Raw genomic sequence first — 25,477 nt, forward strand, 5'->3', positions numbered from 1 at the left:
TAATATTCCTTAGGTCCATCCATGTTGCTTCAAATGGCAATATTTCATTCTTTTTTATGGCTGAATAATATTCCATTACACACACACACACACACACACACACACACACACACACATATCTATCTCACATCTTCTTAAGCCAACTGTCTGTTGATGGGCACTTGGGTTGCTTCCATGTCTTGGTTATTGTGGATAGTGCTGCTATGAACATTGGGGTGCATGTATCTTTTTGAATTACTGTTTTTATTTTCTGTGTATATATAAGCAAAAGTGGGATTGCTGGATCATATGGCAATTTTATTTTTAGCTTTCTGAGGAATGTCAATACTGTTCTCCATAGTAGCTGCACCAATTTACATTCCCACCAATGGTATACGAGAATTCCCTTTCCTCCACATCTTCTCCAACACGTATTATTTGTAGATTTTTTGATTATAGTCATTCTGACAGGTGTGAGGTGATACTTTATTGTGGTTTTGATTTGCATTTCTCTAATAATTAGTGATGTTGAGCATCTTTTCCTGTGCCTGTTTGTCATCTGTATGTCTTCTTCAGACAAATGTCTGTTCAGCTCTTCTGCACATTTTTTTGATTGGGTTGTTTGTTGTTTTTGATATTGAGTTGAATGAGATGGTTGTATATTTTGGATATTAATCTCTTATTGGTTGTATCATTTGCAAATATTTTCTTCTATTCCATAAGTTGTCTTTTCATTTTGTTGATGGTTTCCTTTGGTGTGCAAAAGCTTTTAAGTTTGATTAGGTCCCATTTGTTTATTTTTGCTTTTATTTCTTTTGCCTTGGGAGCCTGATCTCAGAAAATATTGCTACAATTTATGGCAAGGAGTGTTTCACCTATGTTCTCTTCTAAGAGTTTATGGTACTGTGTCTTACATTCAGGTCTTTAAAGTATTTCGAGTTTATGTTTTAATTGTTTTACATGTAGCTGTCCTTCTTTCCCCGCATCCCTTGTTGAAGAGATTCTCTTTTCTCCATTGTATATTCTTGCATCCTTTGTCATAGATTAATTGAAGGTAGGTGTGGAGGTTTATTTCTGGGCTCTCTATTCTGTTCCATTGGTTTATGTGTCTGTATTTGATTACTGTAGCTTTGTAGTATAGTCCGAAGTCTGGGATGGCTATACCTCCAGCTTTGTTCTTTTTTTCCTCAGGATTGCTTTGGCAATTTGGGGTCTTTTGTGGTTCCATATAAATTTTAGGATTATTTGTTCTATTTCTGTGAAAAATGTTCTGTATTTTGAAAAGAATTGCATTAAATCTGTAGATTGATTTGGATAATTTGGCCATTTTAATAATACTGATCCTTCTGATCAAAGAGCTTGGGATATCTTTCCATTTCTTTGAATCACCTTCAATTTCCTTTATCAACGTTTTATAGTTTTCAGAGTATAGGTCTTTTGACTCTTTGGTTAAGTTTATTCCTGGGTATTTTATTCATAAATAATATTCTTCAATCCATATATATATATATGCATATAAATATATATAGTTTCAGCTGAACACTGAAAGTACAGCAACAAAGAAGATAGATATAATCCTGGCTTTTCCCAAATTTATAATCTAATGGTAATGCTTATATAGAGGAAGTAAAAAGGAAGAAATAAAAGAAAGGAGGAGAAAGGAAAGAAGGAAATCTTTTCTCATACTTCAGAGACAAAGGCAAGAGGAGATAATTCTAAATTAATCTAGCTTTTATTATTTTTTTTTAACCTAATAACCCTCCCTTTTCTATTACCTGGTTAATTCAGATTAATTATCAATTTTGATTTTGTTTAGACCACATATCTCAGTTCATTCCTATTTTTATTTTATCTGATTTTATAAACTAAACATCTTGTAATTTTATATATTCCCTTAAGATCTTCATTTGAATAATTTGCATGATTCTTAGAGGGAGGATTATGAATGGAGCCATGAATCTTAACATGGTATTAGGTGCAGGTTGGGCATTGAATAAATATTTGTATTAAATAAATATTTCATAACTTTGTATCATTTTATATTCTGTACACATTACAGAAAGCTTAAGGTCTTGGAGATTAAAATAATAATTTTATAAACTTAAAAAATAATAAATAAATAAAGACGTTTTAGAAAAGACAGGAACTAAAGATGGAAAATGGCTGTCTTATGCAATGCAACAGGGATATTGAAGCCCAACCTTCCTTTCAATGCCGTTGTTTATTGTATGTCTCTTCCCCAGTCTTTTCGTCCTCTTCTCTGCCTATGAGCATCAGCTTTCTTTTGGGCTTTGCTCAGGCCTCAGCTCCTCCCAGAAATCTTCCACGGAAGCCTTTAGCTCTGAAGAACCATTGCATTTTCCATTTTAATCACTTATTGACTCATTTCCTACCTATTTCTCTAGGCATTTTTCTTCACATACATGTCTTGTCTCTAACAGGAAATCCCTTCAGTCAGGAGACATTTAATACAAGATGCCACAGGAAATACAAACAATATGCATACCCTCCCACACAATCATGTGCACACATGGAGCTCTGATGGCTTCTCGTTCTTTGTTGCCTAATTCTTTATAGGACTTGTAGTAGATACTGCTAGTCCTAAAATCAATTCATTCATTAGTCCCCCAAATAATAGAATCTCCACATTTTTGATGAACACTAGGAATAAAGATTTTACTTCCAGCTACTTTTGCTTCCGGGTGTGGCCAGTGTGATGAAAGTAATAGAGGCATGTGAAATGTTTTTCCTGACATTCCTTTTCCCTATTCTAATACCTAGAATGCAGGTGCTGCTGTCTTGGACCATGAGGATGAGACTATGCACTATAAAGCAACAAGGTAGAAGCCTGACACTATACCAGGTTATACACATATACTGGAGCACTATACCAGTCAGAATCACCTACCCAGATTTTGATTTTACATGGAGAAACTACTGTCTTGCAGTTTCTGTTAGTTTAGGGTTCACTTTACTCAGTTACCTAACCAATCAGACCTCTTCATCAGGATGTCATGCTAATATTCCTGTCCCTCAGTACTCTCATAGTATAATAATAATGACTTCTCAGTATTTTAAAGACTACTTTAGACAGAAGTAAAATTTTGTTGTCCTTGAATTCCAAAGTCAGTACACATTTCTTACTTTTGAATTGTTCTTTAACAAGGAAGAATTTATATTATTAAAGGACACTTCCTAGCTCAAACTATGTCGCTCATCAAATGAAACGACTCTCCGTAAACTGATTTAATTGTGTTAAGATATTGTCACCAAGTTTTAGTTCTAGGGTACAGATAACCAATAGTTAGCTGAAGACTTATCTCTTATGACAAAGTTTCTGTGGTGCAAATAATGAGTTAATCTTTAAGGTTCTAGGTAAAATTGAAAAGAAGGTTTTTAGGCAACATGAGACCCCCTCCTGAGAACTCCTGGAACTGCTAGAACTGGGGCGTTACCATTGCACCTTCCCCCATCCCACACCCTTTCCCAGCTTCTTTATTAAGTTAATATTTTCCTACTTTCTGTTATGTTCCATGAGCTCAAAGTACTCTGTTTTTCGAGGTAAAACTAATACTTGTATTAATTAATCCATCTTAGATTATTAATGACTGCCCTGTATACATGTCCCCTGCAGTGGCAGTAGCAGAGCACCAGCCTTGCCCTACTCTGCTTAGTAGGGAAGGTAATTGTGTGGAAGTATTTCTTGGAACAGTTTCTGGAGTCCCAACTCAGAAGCACCTTTCTTATGCTTTGATAGCATTCTCCTCAGGGAGACTCCTTGGGAAAACCATATTGGGGTAGAAGGAGAAGGGGTAAAAGTGGGGCTAGCTAAAACTTAGGGATCTGACCTCACCATTCAGGAAACACTGATTTGCATTAGTTTATAGGAAGACAAACAATGATTGGAACTGATCCAGTCATGGTCCTGAACAGGGCAAAAGACCTATGGAGACTCTTGGCTGACTTGGGTTTGTCATTTAAGAAAAACACTCAGAAGGTCTTGAGTGGAACCTAAGTAGTTACTGAAAGTGATGGGGAACTTGGAGTTTGTGCTGAACCTTCATAAAATTTACATTTTATGCTTTAAATGCACAGGTATTTTAAAGAATAAATAGAGTAAGATGAGGGGAGAAATTCTGAGAGTGAATTGAAGGTAATGATGAATTGCCATTCTATGCATGTGTTGTCTTCAGTCTTTGGGTGAAAATCATATGTATAATATGATCTTTATAGAGACTGACCTAAAGGAAAACATCTGTGAATTTTCCTAGATATATCTGAATCTCATGGAAAACTGGAAAAATAGAAAGAAGTTCTTCAGGGCTGTACAGGTCCAAATTTATATTTTGTCTCTGACCTTCTACTAGTTGCATGGCCGTGGGTCCATTACTTAACATTTTTGAGATTCAGTTTTACTTTCTATAAAAAAAAATCTGAAGGGAGAAAGCTCAAAACAATAGAATTAGAAATGAAAAAGGAGAAGTAACAACTGACATGGCAGAAATACAAAGGACCATGAGAGATTACTACAAGCAACTATATGCCAATAAAATGGACAACCTGGAAGAAATGGTCAAATTCTTAGAAAGGCACAACCTTCCGAGACTGAACCAGGAACAAACAGAAAATATAAACAGACCAATCACAAGCACTGAAATTGAGACTGTGATTAAAAATCTTCCAACAAATAAAAGCCCAGGACCAGATGGCTTCACAGGTGAATTCTATCAAACATTTAGAGAAGAGCTAAAACCTATCCTTCTCAAACTCTTCCAAAATATAACAGAGGGAGGAACGCTCCCAAATTCATGCTACGAGGCCACCATTACCCTGATACCAAAACCAGACACAGATATCACAAAGAAAGAAAACTACAGGCCAATATCACTGATGAACATAGATGTAAAAATCCTCAACAAAATACTAGCAAACAGATCCAACAGCACATTAAAAGGATCATACTCCATGATCCAGTGTGGTTTCTCCCGGGAATGCAAGGATTCTTCAATATATGCAAATCAATCAATGTGACACACCATATTAACAAACTGAAGGATAAAAACCATATGATCACCTCAATAGATACAGAAAAAGCTTTTGACAAAATTCAACACCGATTTATGAGAAAAACCCTCCAGAGAGTAGGCATAGAGGGAACTCATCTCAACATAATAAAGACCATATATGACAAACCCACAGCCAACATTGTTCTCAATGGTGAAAAACTGAAACCATTTCCTCTAAGGTCAGGAACAAGACAAGGTTGTCCACTCTTGCCACTATTATTCAACATAGTTTTGGAAGTTTTAGCCACACCAATCAGAGAAGAAAAAGAAATAAAAGGAATCTAAATTGGAAAAGAAGAAGTAAAGCTCTCACTGTTTGCAGATGACATGACACTATGTATAGAGAATCCTAAAGATGTTACCAGAAAACTACTAGAGCTAATCAATGAATTTGGTAAAGTAGAAGGATACAAAATTAATGCACAGAAATCTCTTGCATTCCTATACACTAATGATGAAAAATCTGACAGAGAAATTAAGGAAACACTCCCATTTACCACTGCAACATAAAGAATAAAATACCTAGGAATAAACCTACCTAGGGAGACAAAAGACCTGTATGCAGAAAACTATAAGACACTGATGAAAGAAATTAAAGATGATTCAAACAGATGGAGAGATATACCATGTTCTTGGATTGGAGGATTCAATATTGTGAAAATGACTATACTGCCCAAAGCAATCTATAGATTCAATGCAGTCCGTACCAAACTACCAATGGCATTTTTCACAGAACTGGAACAAAAATTTTATGTATGGAAACACAAAAGACCCCAACTAGCCAAAACAATCTTGAGAAAGAAAAACGGAGCTGGAGGAATCAGGCTCCCTGACTTCAGACTATACTACAAAGCTACAGTAATCAAGACATTATGGTACTGGCACAAAAACAGAAATATAGATCAATGGAACAGGGTAGAAATCCCAGAGATAAATCCACGCACATATGGTTACCTTATTTTGATAAAGGAGGCAAAAATATACAATGGAGAAAACACAGCTTCTTCAATAAGTGGTGCTGGGAAAACTGGACAGCTATATGTAAAAGAATGAAATTAGAACATTCCCTAACACCATCCACAAAAATAAACTCAAATGGATTAAAGACTTAAATGTAAAGCCAGACACTATAAAACTCTTAGAGGAAAACATAGGCAGAACACTCTATGAGATAAATCTCAGCAAGATCCTTTTTGACCCACCTCCTAGAGAAATGGAAATAAAAACAAAAATAAACAAATGAGACCTATTAAAACTTAAAAGCTTTTGCACAGCAAAGGAAACCATAAACAAGAGGAAAAGACAACCCTCAGAGTGGGAGAAAATATTTACAAATGAAGCAACTGACAAAGGATTCATCTCAAAAATTTACAAGCTGCTCATGCAGCTCAATATCAAAAAAACAAACAACCCAGTCCAAAAATGGGCAGAAGACCTAAATAGACATTTCTCCAAACAAACACAGATTGCCAGCAAACACATGAAAGGATGCTCAGCATCACTAATCACTAGAGAAATGCAAATCAAAGCTACAGTGAGGTATCACCTCACACCAGTCAGAATGGCCATCATAAAAATATCTACAAACAATGAATGCTGGAGAGGGTGTGGAGAAAAGGAAACCCTCTTGCACTGTTGGTGGGAATGTAAATTGATACAGCCACTATGGAGAACAGTATGGAGGTTCCTTAAAGAACTAAAAATAGAACTACCATATGACCCAGCAATCCCACTACTGGGCATATACCCTGAGAAAACCATAGTTCAAAAAGAGTCATGTACCACTATGTTCATTGCAGCTCTATTTACAGTAGCCAAGACATGGAAGCAACATAAGTGTCTATTGACAGATGAATGGATAAAGAAGATGTAGCACAAATATCCAATGGAATATTACTCAGCCATAAAAAGAAACGAAACTGAGTTATTTGTAGTGAGGTGGATGAACCTAGAGTCTGTCATACAGAGTGAAGTAAGTCAGAAATAGAAAAACAAATATTGTATATTAACGCATATATGTGGAACCTAGAAAATGGTACAGATGAACTGGTTTGCAGAGCAGAAACTGAGACACAGAAGTAGAGAAAAAATATATGGACACCAAGGGGGGAAAGCGGCAGGGGGTGGTGGTGGTGGTGTGATGAATTGGGAGATTGGGATTGACGTGTATACAGTGATGTGCATAAAATGGATGACTAATAAGAAAAAATAAATAAATAAAAAATAAACATTAAAAAAAAAAGAAAAACAAATACCATACACTAACACATATATATGGAATCTAAAAAAAAAAAAAAAGGTTCTGAAGAACCTAGGGGCAGGACAGGAATAAAGACGCAGAGGTAGAGAATGGACTTGAGGACATGGGGAGGGGGAAGTGTAAGCTGGGACAAAGTGAGAGAGTGGCATGGAAATATATACACTCAAATGTAAAATAGATAGCTAGTGGGAAGCAGCCGCATAGCACAGGGAGATCAGCTTGGTGCTTTGTGACCACCTAGTACTAGTAGGGTGGGATATGGAGGGTGGGAGGGAGACGCAAGAGGGAGGAGATATGGGGATGTATGTATATGTATAGCTGATTCACTTTGTTATAAAGCAGAAATTAACACACCATTGTAAAGCAATTATACTCTAGTAAAGGTGTTAAAAAAATCTGCCTTCATCATTGTTATGAAGCTTAAATAATAAAGTATAGGCAAAACATATCTAACACACTGTTCATTTATTTTTTCTAATGAGTATTATTATTATTTTTATTGAAGTATAGTTGATTTACAATATTATATTAGTATCAGGTATACAATACAGTAATCCAATATTCTTATAGATTGTACTCCATTTAAAGTTATTATAAACTAATGGCTGTATTTCCCTGTGTTGTACAATATATCCTTATTGTTTATTTAATTTATACATAGTAGTTTGTATCTCTTATTCCCCTACCTTATCTTGCTCCTCCCTGCTTCCCTCTCCCCACTGGTAACCATTAGGTTGTTCTTTACATCTGTGAGTGTGTTTCTGTTTCATTACATACATTTGTTTGTTTTATTTTTTGGAATATATATATATATATATATATATATATATATATATATATATCTCATAACATAGGCTATTTGTCTTTCTCTGTCTGACATTTCACTAACATAATACCCTCTAGATCCATCCATGTTTTTGCAAAGGGCAGAATTTCATTCTTTTGTATGTCTGAGTAATACTCCATTGTGTATTATGTATTGTGGTGTATATATATACACCACATCTTCTTTATCCATTCATCTTTTGATGGACACTTAGGTTGCTTTCATATCTTAGCTATTGTAAATAAAGCTTCTATGAATATTGGGGTGCATGTATCTTTCTGAATTAGTGTTTTCATTTTTTTTTTTCCAAAGTGGAATTGCTGGGTCATATGGTAGTTCTGCTTTAAGTTTGTTGATAAGCCTCCATACTGTTTTCCATAGTGACTGAACTAATTTATATTTCCATATACAGTGCACTAGGGTTCCTTTTTTTCCACATCCTTGTCAACATTTGTTATTTATAGACTTTTGATAATAGTCATTCTGAAAGGTGTGAAGTGGTATCTCATTGAAACACATTGTTCATTTCGAAGCCCATTACAATGTCCAAATCTCAACCAAAGCCATTTAGAGCAGGTATAGGGCTGTCTGTTCATTCTGTCATCAACCTATCAGCCAGGAACATGAAAAAGTACTGGTGATGATGTCAGGGAGTTTTCACCAATTCTGAGGCTGGAACATCATCATCTTTAAACTCAGTATCGTGGTGAAGACAGATGTCTCTCTGGGCACATCTGAGCTTCAGCTTAGTGAGGGATGGAGTAGATGGTCTCATGAGGTTTCATGTGTCCTATAATTCTTTGCACAGCAAGCTATTGCCTTTGTTATTTTGTTAAAGCCACTGCAGCAGACTGACCTAATTTAGCTGTTACCATTTCCTCCTTGCAAAAATGAAGCTCAGAGAAGGCCAGGACTGTTGTGCTACTTTCATAACTTGCCTAATGTTTGCCTGCCTTCTCCCACCTTCTGAGTACCTAGAACCCAGCTTTATCCAGAACCTCTCAATAGCTAGCTTGGGTTGGATCTCAGGACTCTTATCTCTGCTTGTCACTGTCTGGCCAATGAGCTGATTCAGTGTTAGTTGCAATAAGTGGTTGTCTGTTCAGTGTGATATGCAGGCTCCCTCAAAGAGCTTCCTCTTGGCCTCCATAATGACCTATTTGAGTCAAGCCTCAGAGCCTCCAGAAGGCATCTCACAGCTAAAATACACAGATCACCCAGGAGAGACTAAAGGGTGAGGTTATTTGCACAGTAACATCCATTAATTAGCACATTGGCACAAACTTTTTATCAGATTAGGGGCCTGTATCCTTGGAAATCTGGAGGTCAAGCATGGAGGGAAAGAAGCAGGATGCAAAGCTGGCATGATGAGATGAAGGAGGGAGGGAAGGAAGGCATCTGGGTTTTGGAGCTCAGTCCCAGGTGAGTCTCTGCAGTGGAACATGTGAAGGAGCCAGTATCAGCATAAGGCAACAAGTTTCTGGAGGAACGGACCCTAAAGATACCATGTTAGTGGTTAATTATGGGTGGCAGGAATATGGAAAAATGCTCCTTTTTTCTTTATACTTTTCAAATTCTCTAAAGTATATATAACGTGACAAGTATCACAGGAAAGGTATTAACTATACTCTAGGAATTTTAAATGTTGAGTTGCTATGATTCCATGTCTGACCTTTTGTGGTTGAGAGGAGGAACAGAGTAACTGTCACAGGTATGGCTACAGCCTATGTAGGCTCTACTGCCCTATAGCTTTATATTATAGTCACATTTGTTTGTTTGCCTCTGTGACATGTGCATGTGTATTAGTTCACCTTCACCCTTGAGCCTACTTTTCACCCTTGGATACACTCCCACTTTAGTGTGACTCCTTCATTCCACCTTCTCTAGCAGCATCTGTAATACAATCATGGTTATTTAATTAAAAGGCTGTTCATAGAACATTTTTTTTCCTGGGAGAATAGCCCTACATCCATAGGTTAAAGCTGAATCTTGGCCAAGTTTTAGTGATTCAAAGCAAGTAGGACCCTTAACCAGAAATCTATAGTTAACTGATTCAGTTCCTCACTATCTTTTTGCTCCATGCAGACATACGTTGTCTGAACCGCTTTGATCAGATAATTCTGGTAATAAATACATTTGATCAGACATGATTAATGTAGCTATCTACATGGATCCAAAGCTCTTTTTTCCCTTCTGCAACAATTGCGTGAGGCTGTGAGTTTCTGACTGGAAATGATTTGGTCAACCATGTTACTTCAGCCAGCGTCAGGCTGAATCCAGGCAGCCCAAGCCAAAATGATCAATTAAGCCAGGATGTGTAGCTTGGACACCAAATATCTAGAACCTCTCAGGTCCACAGTTATCTACAAAATGAGGATAAAATTCTTGCCCACTTAATGACTCAACTTACTGTCAGGATCAAATTAGGTTATGAATGTTGCAATCCTCTGAAAGCTAAAGTGCTGTATAAGTGGACAGTACATTAATCAACGGACTGGTCATTGTACAGTCTAATCAGATCAATTAAGAGCAGTCAGATCAACAAAGCCTCTGAAGGAGAGAGCATGTAAAACCAGCTTGTTTTAGGGCCATCCCTTGTGTCCAATCTGCCACATTTCCCCATTCTTACTCCTGTTTAGTCCTGGAAACACTGCAAGTGATTTCCATCTGATTTAGGAAAGTAATGGAGCAAAGAGACTAACTGTAAACATAAAGAATACAATGGGAAACATTATGTGTGTATATAAAGAAAGAGAAATAAAACCAGGCGAAAAAACTTTACAGCTTGTCTCAAAAGAATTATAAAATTAGTGGATGAGGGTATGTTATTACATTTTTATATTTGCATTTTGCCAATGGAAGGCCTCATAATATTTTTACTGTACTTGTAGATTTGGCTCTTCTTCGTATCACATGGATTGAAAGCTGAGTCTCTGGAATTGGGGACTGCTGGGAGGTGAGCTGATTCCAGGGATGGAAGACAGCCTGAAGTTGCGATGGGCCAGGCTTTTTTAGCATCTTCGCTTGGCACAGAGCTGAGCAGGTGCATGGCATTATGTCTGATTGTGATGCTTATGCCAAAGCTTCCATCAGACTCTTTTAAAGATGCTCTTCTTTCCCACTCTCCATTCTCCTCATTTGTACTCTGTCTTAAAAAAGGAAAGCAAACCAAAACAAAACAAATGTTAATTAAAATAGGGCCTCATGATTCCAACTTTGGTGCTTACTCTTTATTGCCCTGATATTGTCATTCTAATGCTTTTGAATGATTGATGTCTCAGTATTTGATCCATATCTGAAGAAATTTTGCTTCTGCATTGCAAATTTGGTTACTTTCTTTATTCAGTTTGCTATGGACTAAACTGCATACCTCAAATATTCATATGTTGAAGCCCTAATCCCTAATGTGACTATATTTAGAGGTAGGACTTTTAGGAGGTGATTAAGGTTAAATGAAGTCAGAAGGGTATGGCCCTAATCTGATAAGATTGGTGGCCTTATAAGAAGAGGAGGAGAGAGAGACCTGGAAGGTAGCCATCTACAAGTCAAGAAGAGAGCTCTCACCAGGAACCAAATTGGCTGACACCTCGATCTTGGGCTTTCCAGCCTCCAGTGCTGTGAGAAAATGAATTTCTGTTGTTTAAGCCACCCAGTCTATGGTATTCTGTTATGGCAGCCCAAGCTGACAAATACACAGTTAAATTGATTGGGCTTTTTTATTCTCAATCTATTAAGAAGGATCAATTTGGCTATTCAATTATGAAGCTATTTGTGCTTCCAAAATATGTACTGCCTACACTATTCAGAAAACAAGAAGGTGGTATCCAAATGGGTTGCATAACTTGACAATATTTATCCAGTGATAAGCATCGAGCAGCCTAGCACCAGAGCCTGCTGAGTCCTATTCTAACGTGCTTTATACCATGGCATAAATTAGACACCATCAAATACAGAGCCTTGTCTAAAGTGCCAAAGTAATCCATCTAAACATGACTTAAAATCCAGAAATCATAAAAAAGAGGATTAATAGAAATGACTATGTTGAAAAAAAAAAAGATTTCTGAGCAGCAAAAACCAAAGCAAAACAAAACCCTACCATAAGCAAGTCAAAAGGAAAAATGACAAACTAGAACAAAGTATTTGGTGATTTGTATCATAGACCAATAACCTGATAGGGAAGTGGGAAAAGCAAATGAACAGACAGTTCACAATAAAAGAAACATAAACACCTTTTACATATACATAAAGATTCTCTCTACATCCCTCATAATAAGAGAAATGCAAATTTAAATTTCACTGAGATGTTATTCTTCACCTATCAGATAGGCAAAAATTCAAAAGTTTGATACTATATTCTATTCCAGGGTTATGGGGCAACAGTCACTCTCATTCATGATGGAAGGGCAAATTAGCACATGCCTTTTGGAGAGTAAGTCAAAAATACCCAAAATTATAAGTGTATATCCTTTTTACCCAGATTTTCTTTTATGAGAATCGATACTATAACTTGCACAAGTGTAATGACTTTCATCCAAAATTATTCATTCAGAAATATTTGTAAAAGTAAACAAATGGAAACAACCCAAAGGTCCATCAGTGGGAGACTGCTCAAATGAACTGTGGTATAATCATATGATAGAATAAACAAAACTAGAAAGAGGTATATTGTTAGGTGAAAAAATCAAAGGGTAAATATTATGTTAACTTTCAAAAATAAAATACTTATATAGACCTAAATAAATACTGGAAGATATACAAGCTTGTCAGTGGCTTATGGGGATGGAGATTAGTGAGTATGAGGCTAAAGGAGGATAAGAAAGTGAGATTTTTGACTCTACACATGTTCCTAAAATAATTATTTTGAACCATGTGAATTCATTACCTATTCATAATTAAATAAAAAAAAATAGAACGAGAGAGAGAGAGAGAGAGACGTAGAGAGAAATCCATGAGGGGATTCCATGAGAGGAATCCAGTATTCTCCCCAGTAACCTACGCCACTTTGTTCTATTTCCTGATGTGAAGAAATTCCTCATTATGGCTATTTTCAGTAGTTTCAGATTAATAACAACTTTGTTTGGCAGTTTTAAAAAATACACCTAGAAGAGTTATTAACCACATGTTCTGAAAGTACAATATTTAAAAGAAGTTTGGCAAAGAAATTGGAAAATATAATAATCCCAGAATAATCTTGCCACAGTTTAAAATGTTCTCTATTACTGGCTGTCTATAATGGAAATAACACATACCTTAGAGACAAGCCACATTTGGGTTCAAATCTCATTTCTGCCACTAACAAGCTTTGTGTTCTTGGATGAATATCTTTACTTCTAAAACTTCAGTTACTGCTCTTAAGGATGGTCATAGTAATAATATCCATAGTAGCCGTAGTGAGTATCCATTAAGATCATTCAGGTTAAAGAGCTGGCATTGGTAGATTTGTCATAGAGGGTAGCTATTATTAGATGATTTCTATATTGTCATTGTGAAAATTCTACAAAGCCCATAGTTATTTGCAAAATAAACGCGGTCTAAAGAGGTCAGTAACATTTCACCTCCCTGAAATTTCACTCTCTCCAATCTCACTTACCATCAGAACACAGAAAAAGAAAGAAGCAAACAATAGCTCTCAGTAACAAAACAGATTCTGCAAATATCTGTATGAACGTTTGAGCATTTGACTCTTAGAAGAGCTCTCTGAAAGCCCCCTGTAGAGCTGATTTGGCTTGGATTTCAGAGCAGTGCTAAGAACAGAATTAGAGAAGGGACTGACAGAGTCATATTTGCTGCCCAGTGAAAGTGATGGACCATGGTCTGAGATGACAGCTAAATAAAACAAACACAACAACTTAAGAGCATAACATCTGAGAGTTTTTTTTAACTAGGAATACATATCTACATACCCCAATAAGTTGTGAAGACCTTGCTGTTTCAGGCCAGATCCGTAGCAAGTATTTATGCAACAGGTTTGACAAGGTAAGGAAGAATAAAGACTTCCATTAAAAATAGTTAAAATAAAAATTAATGTTGATGCTTAAATACCTGCTTATGTAGAAAACTCAATTGTCTTTAATTATTTATTCCCTGTGTTTTTTCACGAATAGCTGAAGTTTCACTGTATTCAGTACCTAAATGTTTGTTAGAAATAGAAACTCTAACAGAAGAGTCTGGGCTGAGATGAATAAAAACATCTAAATTAACTCAAAACAAGAAAGCTGCACAATAAATGGGATATTGTTCTTATGTGCTCATGGAAACTCCCGTAAACAAACAGAACCAAGTTACCTGTCCTGCCTTTGATTTAAGGCTTATGCATGCATAGAGCATAACCTGTAATATTTTCCACCAGGCTCTCAACTCGAGTTATTCCTATTTGTTTAGATTTTGGGATATCCAAGAGCTGAACAGTCACTTTTGCAAGTTGCAAATTGCCTTAAGGGGAAACACTTCAGTTGTTGTGTGTGTAACTTGGTAAATGATACCCGCTTTTGGAGCCATGGAATAGAGATCTTAATTCCTGCTGAGCTTTTGTTTATAGATACACAAGTGTGATGAGGGAGCTTGCCCTCAAAACTTTGCTGCCATCCACTTGGGACAACTACAACTCTTCTCAGCAATAGAACCACAAGAAATTCTGCCATATTTTCCAAACAAGCAGCAATCAAACTGCCAGTGCACCCTCTGCATCACATATTTTGTGGATGACATGTGGCTATGTTCTTGTGGGTCAGCATTCCTCCTTTATTATGTGGAGTCCCCAGTCACTCTGCAAATATTCATGCCACTGTTGTGACTGCTAACCGCAGAAATTATAGGACCAGGATCAGGAAGCCTGTTTATGATGGAAAGTGAGAAGTACCTTTATTGTTGTTATCATCATCATACAAACAAAATAATAATGAACAATCAACTCATGTTTGTTAATTGAATTCCACTTCAACAATAGAGTACAGATCCATAACCTACAGGTTCCTTGAATTGATGGTGGGGTTGTATGTGTGTATGTGGGAAATGGTGACGGGGAGGGCAGGAGAGAGGTATAGAATCATCTGGGGACTTATTCCAAGTGTTCTTGCACATCTCTATGGCTTTCCCCCATCCCCAATTTATTTGAATACATACTTGTGAGGAAGTTTTGTGGATTTAGAAAAAAAAGTTTCCCAGATGATTCTGATATACTAAACATATAGCATAATAATAACACATACCATATAATAGCAAACATTCATTGAATGTGCTCTGTATGCTGGACACTTTCCTAAACTCTACCCTTTCCTGTTTAAGACCTTTTCTCTGTGATTAATGCAATCAGATGATATTACAGTTTGGAAATTAACTGCATGATGTTATCCACATCCTTTTCCTAATCCCCTTGTGATAATGTTTTATATTTTCATAAGAAAAAATAAAATGGTGTACTGAAAAAACATTTTCTTGTGTGCTGTATGTGGCTTTGAATAGAAAACATCCTGAGCCTCAGTTTCCTTATTTGTGGTACATGTGGATAATAAAAGCTTCTTTGTCTATATTGATATATAATAATAGTTATTATTATTATAGTGAGATGGTTAGTTAGGTTCAGAGTGTGGTTAAGAAAGCAGGAAATTTAGGGCTGCAACAGGAGATCAAATTTTACATACCAAGAGGGTTTGGCTGTGCCTAATCTGGGCTAAATATCATGAAGTACAAAGAAATGTATGGTACTTCCTTCCTCCTATAGGTTTTCAGGGCTAAACTACATGAAATAATCAGTGAACAAGACACTTTTTTACCAATATAGGGCTAAGTTCTAGGTCAAAAACTTGAGACTAGACCATGCTAAAATACTATGAACAAAAAGTGTAAAGAAAGGTAGAGGGTAACATAGACTAGATCCACGAAGGAAGTTTGATTGAGTTAGGTCTGGCTTGCAGCAGGTGGAGAGGAAGGGGATATGTTTTCAGGAACAGGACTGGTGGAGGTAGAAGGAGAACTTGTAGTCCTAAGTAATCCTATTCTACAATAGGATTGTAGAATCCTACAATTGTAGGATTCTACAATCCTATTGTATTATTCTACAACCCCCCAGGTCAACCGTTTATATTAAAATAAAGAAAATAAATGCAGAGTTATATCATGCAGTGAGTACTTTTGCAGAAGCTTACAGTGTAAGTAAAATATGTACTTCTAAACGATTTTTGCCTCCAGAGGAAGTATCACCTGAGGCAAAAGCTTAGAGCTCTGTGTTATAATTCCTGTAGCCTTATAACACCCAGCATCATTCCAAGTATATTGAGAAGAACTCACTTTACATTTACTAGTGGATTAGAAACATAAGGTGGGATGAGGTGATAGACATGGAACTCTGGGCTTTGCTAGAGAAAGACTGTGCAAAAGGAGAGTGGGGACAACTACAGATAACCAGCTCTCCTAATCTATTTTCCCAAGGCATGCCCCTATCACAGTTGCATAGCCCTGAACCACCCACCTTGAAGGCTGGGAAGTCTGTGTCTTTCCCACCCCACCCCCCACTCTAAATACTACTCCTTAACAGTAGACAAAATTTGAGGCTGGGGTGGTGTGATTAATACCAACCTGTCTGGAGGGCACTTCCATCACCCCACGGCCTTCTCATTCTTTTAGATGCTGAGAAAATGCTTTTCACAGCTATGATGACACAGCCAGAAATATCACCTTTTGAAGACATCATAACGGTGAGATATGACACTCTTTCAGCCGTTAGAAGGTTATTTGCTGTAGCCATTAAATACAGCCCTGTCACTCCCACTCACCTGAGCCATATTTCCTCCCTCGATAGATTATCCGTAAATACAGGCTCAGGTACAAATACAAGTAATGAACGTTCACAGCTAAAGAAAACATGCACAGTCCAATCTTGCCAAAGGACAGAGTTTCCCCTCTAGGAAGGAAGCCATCCTTCCACGGAGGAGGCTCAGCAGAACCGAGAGGCCAGGTCTCCTGGAGGGGTCTCAGACGGTCAGGTCAATGTGACTTCTCCATTCTCTAGTAATGCAGAGCCCTTGCCTCCTAAATTCTAAGAATGTGCCTGACTGCTCATTTGGTGTCCCATCTTCCTTTGCTGCCATTCATTAATTAGAATGAGTTATTAGTAGTAGCTTTAATTCTAGTTAATATTAATATTGGTAACAATGCATTACACGTGTAGATTCTACAATTTCCAAAGTACTTCACAGGCAGGTAGTATACTCATTTAATCAAATATATTATATATGTATGCATTTATGTATAAATGTATATATATATATGTTTTTCTAATCCAGATGCTTTATTAAATATCTTACGCGTGCTTAGCACTTTCCTAGGAATCTGGTGAAATTAAAAAAAAAAATGTAGAAAATATTGGGTTGGCCAAAAAGTTTGTTTGGGTTTTTCCATAAGATGTTATGGAAAACCCGAACTAACTTTTTGGCCAACCCAATACATAGTAATTTAACATCAAACTAGGGCTAAAACTTTCACCCTATGCCAACGTGAAAGAATACTGTGTAATTAAATGTAAGATTGCATAGCACAAGTGACTACTTCTGAGGAGTTTAAGAGAAGTCCCCTGGGATTAGTAGGACTTTAGTTCGGCTTTGAGAATGAGAAGTCTGCAAGGGACCTTTATCTGGATTCTAAACATGGGATCCCTGTAAAGAATGCAGCAGGTCATCCCAAGGAGTGAGTAGAAAGATTAGAAGACAAGAATATTCCTGACATACATGGGACTATTTTCTGGAAGATAATAGAACACTTGAATTGCTCATGAGACTTCCCACATTGAGAGAAATAACCCTGGAAAATGAAGTCTTAGAAATAATTTGTAGATTTGTGTAATACTGTGATGTAGTGATTTCCAAGGATGATCTACAAATCCAGAAACTTTCCTTGTTCACAAGAGCTCATGTCCCACATCCTTAAATAAATTCTCACTCAAGTGAGGTACAACCCATGGGAAAAACCTTGAGAGACTTAGGACCTGGTCTCATTTCATGGCTCAAGACAGGTCTGTCCACCACAGAGAAAAAATATTAACCTATTTATGAGTTGTGTTTTTGTCCACATACCTATTCACAAAGTTGATGTTGTATTTGATTAACCAAGAGGACACACTTCATGCAGAGGCTCCTGGTTAATAAAAGGAGATTGTATTTCAAAAATATGCATTAATTTCACAAGTTCATTTCTTCCATTGGTCAAATATTTTCATGCGACAATAGCTCTGTTTGTAGAATAAAGTATTATTAAAATCCTTTTGACACTAGAAGAACATGACATGCATACTTATAGGCTAAATGTTTTATCACATCACCAGCTCCCAGATCTTCAGTGTATTATCTATCTCGAAGCTATAATATACACATAAAATTCATATAAATATGTTTTTTATTTTATTTATTTATTTTTTATTTTTTATTTTTTTTAAACATCTTTATTGAAGTACAATTGCCTTACAATGGTGTGTTAGCTTCTGCCTTACAACAAAGTTAGAGTTAGAGTCTGTCATACAGAGTGAAGTAAGTCAGAAAGAGAAAAACAAATACAGTATGCTAACACATATATACGGAATCTAAGGAAAAAAAAAAAAAAAAGGCCATGAAGAACCTAGTGGCAAGACGGGAATAAAGACACAGACTTACTAGAGAATGGACTTGAGGATATGGGGAAGGGGTGGGGTGAGATGTGACAGGGTAAGAGAGTGTCATGGACATATATACACTACCAAATGTAAAATAGATAACTAGTGGGAAGCAGCCGCATAGCACAGGGAGATCAGCTCGGTGCTTTGTGACCACCTAGAGGGGTGGGATGGGGAGGGTGGGAGGGAAGGAGATGCAAGAGGGAAGAGAAATGGGAACATATTGTATATGTGTAGCTGATTCACTTTGTTGTAAGGCAGAAGCTAAATATGTTTTTATAAATGTATACACGTATATGGTGGGGGAAGTGAGTTTGTTTATACACGTATTGCAAGCAATTTTATTTTGTGATCTGGCCATTAACATGTCAGGGTAGGAAGGGAGTTACATACAACAGTGTGTGGAAGAGATTTGGTCTGCTCAATTTTGACCCACAACAGTCTATTCACCATACAGTAGCTGGAAAGATCTTTTGAAAGGTAAAGCAGTTCTCACCAATTTACTGCTGAAAGCTTTCCAACGGTTTTCCATTACAGTTAAAATAAAATTCAAAGTTCTCACCACAGCCTAGAGGCCCTTCCTGATCTGGTCCTGGTTTCCTCTTAATTATTTCCTATTGTTTTGTTCACTCTGTCCACGTTGTGCTTTTGCTGCTTTTCAAAGATGCTTAGCACCTTTCTGGCCCAGAGCCTTTGCGCTTGATGCTCCCTCTGCCTGGAACACACTTTCCTCAGGTCTTCACATTCACTCCTTCACTTTACTGAGATTTCTGCTTAAAGGTAACCTCCTTAAGGAGGCTTTCCCTGATCACTCCATCTGAGACTGGCTTCTTGTCCCTCTCTAGCCCATTGTCTTGCTTTACTTTGCTTTATAGGAGCTAGGGCAACCTGACATTATATAATGTATCCACTTGTTATTCATTTAACATACATATTTTCCAAACAGGAATGTCAATTTCCCAAAAGAATGAGTTCTGTTTTGTTTTCTTCTGTATCTCTGACAAATAGTAGATATCCATTAAATGCTTGCTGAATAAATAAAAATAGTAGGATAGCATTTGTTGGATTAGTTATTTGTTTATTTACTTATTAATTAATTTATAATTACCACCATAAACCTACTATCCAACCTGAGAACTAGAACATTATCAGAAACTGTCATCTGCCTATGTTGACCCCTCCTTCCCTCACACACTCTGCCCTCCCATCCAAAATATTTATCTTGAATTTTGTGTTATAATTTCCTTCCTTTTGAAATATAGTTTTATTATATACGTATGTATCTAAAACTGTATATTGTTTAGAATATATTCTTTCATTGTTGTTGATATTTAATTTCATTTAAAAATAGTATATCATTCACATGTAATCCCCTGGAACTTTTTTTCACTCAATTTTATACTATTTAGATTCATTGACATTATTTTATTTTGATATTTTTATGTTATATTGTTTTGATATATGTCTATGATCCACTCATTTGCACAGTTATATAGCAGTATTTCATTTTGTGACTGTACCACAGTTTATTTTCACATTGTCGTCTAATGCAGTGGCCCCCAACCTTTTTGGCACCAGCTACCGGGTTTCATGGAAGATAATTTTTCACAGCTGGGGTTGGGGAGTGGAGGGATGGTTCAGGCAGTAATGCGAGCAACGGGGAGCAATGGGGAGTGGCAGATGCAGCTTCGCTGGGTCCCCCATCGCTGACCTCCTGCTGTGTGGCCCAGTTCCTAACAAGCCACAGACCAGTACAGGTCAGCAGCCCAGGTGTTGAGGACTCCTGCTCTAATGAATATTCTAGTATGGTCCTCTCTCTCAGGAGTTGAGAAAATTTGGCAGAGTCCTTAAGCAATTTGACCAAGGCCACTGAAATAGTGGGGATCTGGGCTCAGACTCTGTATTGAGTACTCTTTCCAATTTGTAGAGACTTGTTAGGGGGTCTCTTGAGTGTGATGCCCTATAGTCAGTTGAAAATTGAGCATGTTTTGGACTTTTTTTCCTGAGGCAACCTCTCCTAGCTCTTTAGAACTGGGCTCACTTCTGCTTTCTTACTTGTAGGTTCAGTTCCATTTAAGTTTCCAAAATAAATATGGTAGAAGGAAGAAGTATATTAATGACCCTAGCTGATGAGATTTTAAGTGAAGTCCCCCCAGGATCCAATATAAGAGCTTTTGTTACCAGACAGACTCAGCAGTTAATGTGCCTCCCCAAGTCCCGGCCTTGCTATTACCAGCTTCTTATTCTCCCACATTGGCCCAACTCTGTAGTCATGGTTCTTTCTCTGAACACTATACTATCATCCTTTCAGGATTCTGTTTTTTCTCTAGAAATAGTCCTCCCACATGAAATGAAGCCCAGCCTTGTAGCCTTGTCATGACTAGTCTTATTCCCTAATTTCTGGGAAACAATATTCTCCCAATATGACAGCATCTGAATCCTCAGCTCTGGAGCCCTGCTTGCTTGATCAGAACTCCAAAGCAGATCATTCTTGGATTTATGACAGAAACCATTGTATTTATGGATACAAGCCTTTCACTTAAGCTGCACATCAGGAATTGATCTCCTATATAGCCAGGACAGATTTTCTGAATTCATGGGAAAAAAAAAAAAAAGACTGAAATCAGGGGTGAGATTTGTGACCAAAGACCAGACAGCCTGTAATTGGTCTTGATGGATCTAAAACACAAGTGATATAACCCGAGACAAAGAAGAGTATATTTAATATTGACATAACTTTCTGATGCAGTATCACACATTGTTGGAGACAGTGCACATTGGGATAATACTTTGAAGATCAATTTTATAGCATGTATTTTTAAAGTGTTCATGGATTTTGGCCCTATACAGTTACTTCTGGAAACATATTGTTGAGATCATTTTAAATACAAAAAACTTTTACGCACAAAGATGTTCATACAGCATTATATACTTGCAAAAAGAAAGATAACAAGCTAAATGTTCATTGGGATAATAAACAAATTAGTTAAATTAAAATAGCTGTAATTTACATTAGAAGAATAGCATTAATCTTAAAGCTTTTACACTAACTTTGAAAATATTGGCATTGTAATGTTACATGGAAAAATTAAAATCATACATATGGCATAATCACAAGGGTGCAAAACACATTTCCTCCACTAACTATGCTGGAAAATAAGACTGCTGGAAGTGCTCCAAAATATTCAAAGTGATGAAATTATAGCTGTCTTCTAGTTGACTAGGTTTACCTTGTCTTCCTTAGGAATATGTATCACTTTTCCAAGGAGAAAAAATTAACGAAACTAAAATAAATCAAACATGACACCTTGTCAATTATGAACCCAGATAAAAGATATACAGATGAGAGTGAAAAAAGTAGCCTCAAAGAGCTTTAAACTGTGTCCTTCCCTGCATGGATCTCTCACCCTGTTGAGATCAGAGTAGGGAAGCCCTTTCTAGCTGACTGTGGAACATCTGTTTTAGAGATTAACTTCAATAGTAGAAATAGATCCAAGACATAAAATAATTTACTCCACGGTAAAAGTAGACTTTCAAATCAGATGGAATCAGAGGGATCAGTTAATGTGTGTAAATGTATTTAGAACAATATTTGGCACATAGTAAATGCTAAAAATAAAGGAAGCTATTATTATTATTGTCATAATTCAGTACAAGGCACTTACATTGGTGGCTGTCAATTTAGGAAAACAATGATAAAACTTCATATTAGAAATTAGATTAGATTAGAAATTCAAATACTAAAAAATGAATCCATAAACAAACTAGAAGAAAATTCATCACAGAGAAGTCCTTCCTCAGCATAATACCAAAAGTAGAGCCCACTGGGGATTGGAAGGACAATCCCTTTAACCATAGCAATTAAAATTTTCTGTAGGAAAGGAAGCTAAGAGAAATGACTATCTGAGGTAAATATTTACAAAACAGCTATTTTATTTGTTTTCACAATTTTTAAGATATCATGCTCGTTTTCTTTTTTCTCTTTTACATAAGAGTTAATAACCTTATTATGAAAAAGGTATTGCAAATCTATAAGAAAAGAGGCAGTTATTCCAATAATGTAAAAGGAGCAAAGGGGCCAGTGATGTCAGCAACATGGCTGAATAAGACATCCCTCATGTATATCCTTTCCTCAACAACAATAATTTGGCATCCATTCATGGATAAATGTGTCTTCATGAGAGCTTTATGATCCAGGTGGGAGACTGTGAAACTTTGGTGCAGCCCAAGATTGAGAAGAGCTATTTTTAAAAGGCGGGCTCCAACAAGGCAGCTGACTTGCTGACTGTGGTCTCAGCTACACAGAAACAGCTCTGTACCCCTGAAGAGTTGGCAATAGACTGTTTGGGTTTATCTACAGTAGGTACAAGAATAAAGAAAGAGAAAGGAATTAAAGCATGTCACTATAAAAAATAAATAACAAAAAAAGACAATAAGAGAAAAAGAAAAGAACAGCAACAAAAAAACAACAGTCAAAAGACAGTGAATGAAATGGCAATAATAAGTCCCCATTTATCAATAATCACTTTAAATAGAAAAGGGCAAAATTCTCCAATCAAAAGACACAAAGTGGGTGAGTGGATAAACAAACAAGATCTGACAATATGCTGCCTACAACGGACTCACTTTAGCTTAAGGACACACAGAGGTTGAAAGTGAAAGGGTGGCAAAAAATATTCCATGCAAATGGTAACCTAAAGAGAGCAGGAGTGGCTATACTTGTATAATATGAAATAGACTTTCAATAAAAGTAGGTCACAAGAGACAAGGAAGGTCATTATATAGTGATAAAGGCGTCAAGTAATCAAGAGGATATAATAATTGCAAATATATATGCACTCAACATCGGAGCATCTAAATATTTAAAGCAAATATTAACAGAACTGAAGGGAGAAATAGACAGCAATACAATAATAACATTAGGGGATTTCAGTACCCCATTTTGAACATTGGATAGATCATCCAGACAGAAAATTTATAAGGAAACAGTGGACTTGAATGTACTATAGACTAAATTAATCTAACAGTCATATACAGAATATCCCATCCAACAGTAGCAGAACACACATTTGTCTCAAGTACAAACACATGGAACATTCTCCAGGATGAATTATATGTTGGGCCACAGAACAAGCCTTAACAATTTTATGAAGATTGAAATAATATCTAGTATATTTTCTGACCATTGGTATAACACTAGAAATCAATAACAGAAAGAAAACTGAAAAATTCACAGAGGAAAAGAAATATGTGGAAATTAAATAACACACTCCTGAACAACCAATGAGTCAAAAAAGAAATCAAAGTGGAAATCAGAAAGTGTCTTGAGACAAATGAAAACAAAATCACAACGTACCAAAATTCATGGGATGCAGCTGAAAGCATTCTTAGAGGGAAGTTTATAGAGAAATGCCTGCATTAAGAAGAAGAAACCTCAAATAAACAACCTAACTTTAAACCTCAAGGGTTTAGAAAAAGAACAAACTAAGCCCAAAGTAGCAAAAAAATAGAAATTATAATAAAGTTCAAAGCAGAAACGTGTAATAGAGACTAGAAAGACAACAGAAAAAATTCAATGAAATTGAGTTCATTTTTTCAAAAGATAAAGAAAATAGACAAAATTTTAGTTAGACTAAGAAAAGAAGAGAAAGAAATCAAATAAACAAAATTATAAATGAAAAAAGAGACATTATGACTGATACCACAGAAATATAAAGGATCATAAGAGGCTACTATGAACAATTATATGCCAAAATCTGGATAAATTAGAAGAAATGAAAAATTTTCTAGAAACATACAACCTACCAAAACTGAATAATGAAAAATAGAAAATTTTAACGAACAATTAACAACTCCTTAACAACTAAGGAGATTGAATCAGTAATCAAAATCCTTCCAATAACAAAAAAGCCCAGGAGCATATGGTTTCACTGATGAATTTTAATAAACATTTAAAAAATTAATACCAATCCTTCTTAAACTTTTCTAAAAAATTGAGACGAGGGAACGCTCCCAAACTCATTTTTAGAGGCCAGCATTACCCTGATACCAATGCCAAATAAAGATACTACAAGAAAAGAAAACTATAGATCAATAACCCTGATGAATATAGATGCAAAAATTCTCAACAAAATCCTAGCAAAAGGAATTCAGTACCACATTAAAAAGATCATACACCATGATTAAGTGGGATTTATCCCTAGGATGCAAAGATTGTTCAACATATATAAATCAGTAAATGTAATATACCACATTAATAGAATGAAGGATAAAAAGTCACATGAACTTCTCAATAGATGCAAAAAAGCATTTGACAATATTCAACACCTTTTCATGATAAAAGCTCTCAACAAATTAAATATGTAAGGAACATACCTCAACATAATAAAGGCCATGAATGACAAGCCCACAGCGAATATCACATTCAACAGTGAAAAGCTAAAGGTTTTTCCTCTAAAATCAGGAACAAGACAAGGCTGCCCACTCTTACCACTCCTATCCAACATAATACTCTAAGTCCTAACCAGAGAGATCAGGCAAGAAAAATAAATAAATAAATAAAAGGCATCCAGATTGGAAAGGAAAAAGTAAAGTGTTCTCTGTTTGCAAATTACACGATATTATAGACAGAAAACCCTAAAGGCTCCAACAAAAATTGTTAGAACTGGTAAGTGAATTCAGTGAAGTTGCAGAATACAAAGTCAATG

At 36.3% G+C, this 25,477-nt stretch overlaps 1 protein-coding gene across 4 annotated transcripts in view; it reads right to left on the reverse strand.

Annotated features, from left to right (window-relative positions):
* Positions 1 to 18,512, reverse strand: part of SETBP1 (SET binding protein 1) — a 407,558-nt gene extending 389,046 nt beyond the window's left edge. For all 4 annotated transcript variants that reach the window (XM_082415831.1, XM_082415829.1, XM_082415833.1 and 1 more), the window contains exon 1: positions 1 to 18,512. This exon is cut by the window's left edge and continues 15,184 nt beyond it. The gene's annotated coding sequence lies outside the window, so the exon portion shown is untranslated.
* Positions 18,513 to 25,477: the final 6,965 nt, after the last annotated feature.

This window comes from Balaenoptera physalus, assembly GCF_965194825.1.
Source record: "Balaenoptera physalus genome assembly, chromosome: 12".
NCBI lineage: Eukaryota > Metazoa > Chordata > Mammalia > Artiodactyla > Balaenopteridae > Balaenoptera > Balaenoptera physalus.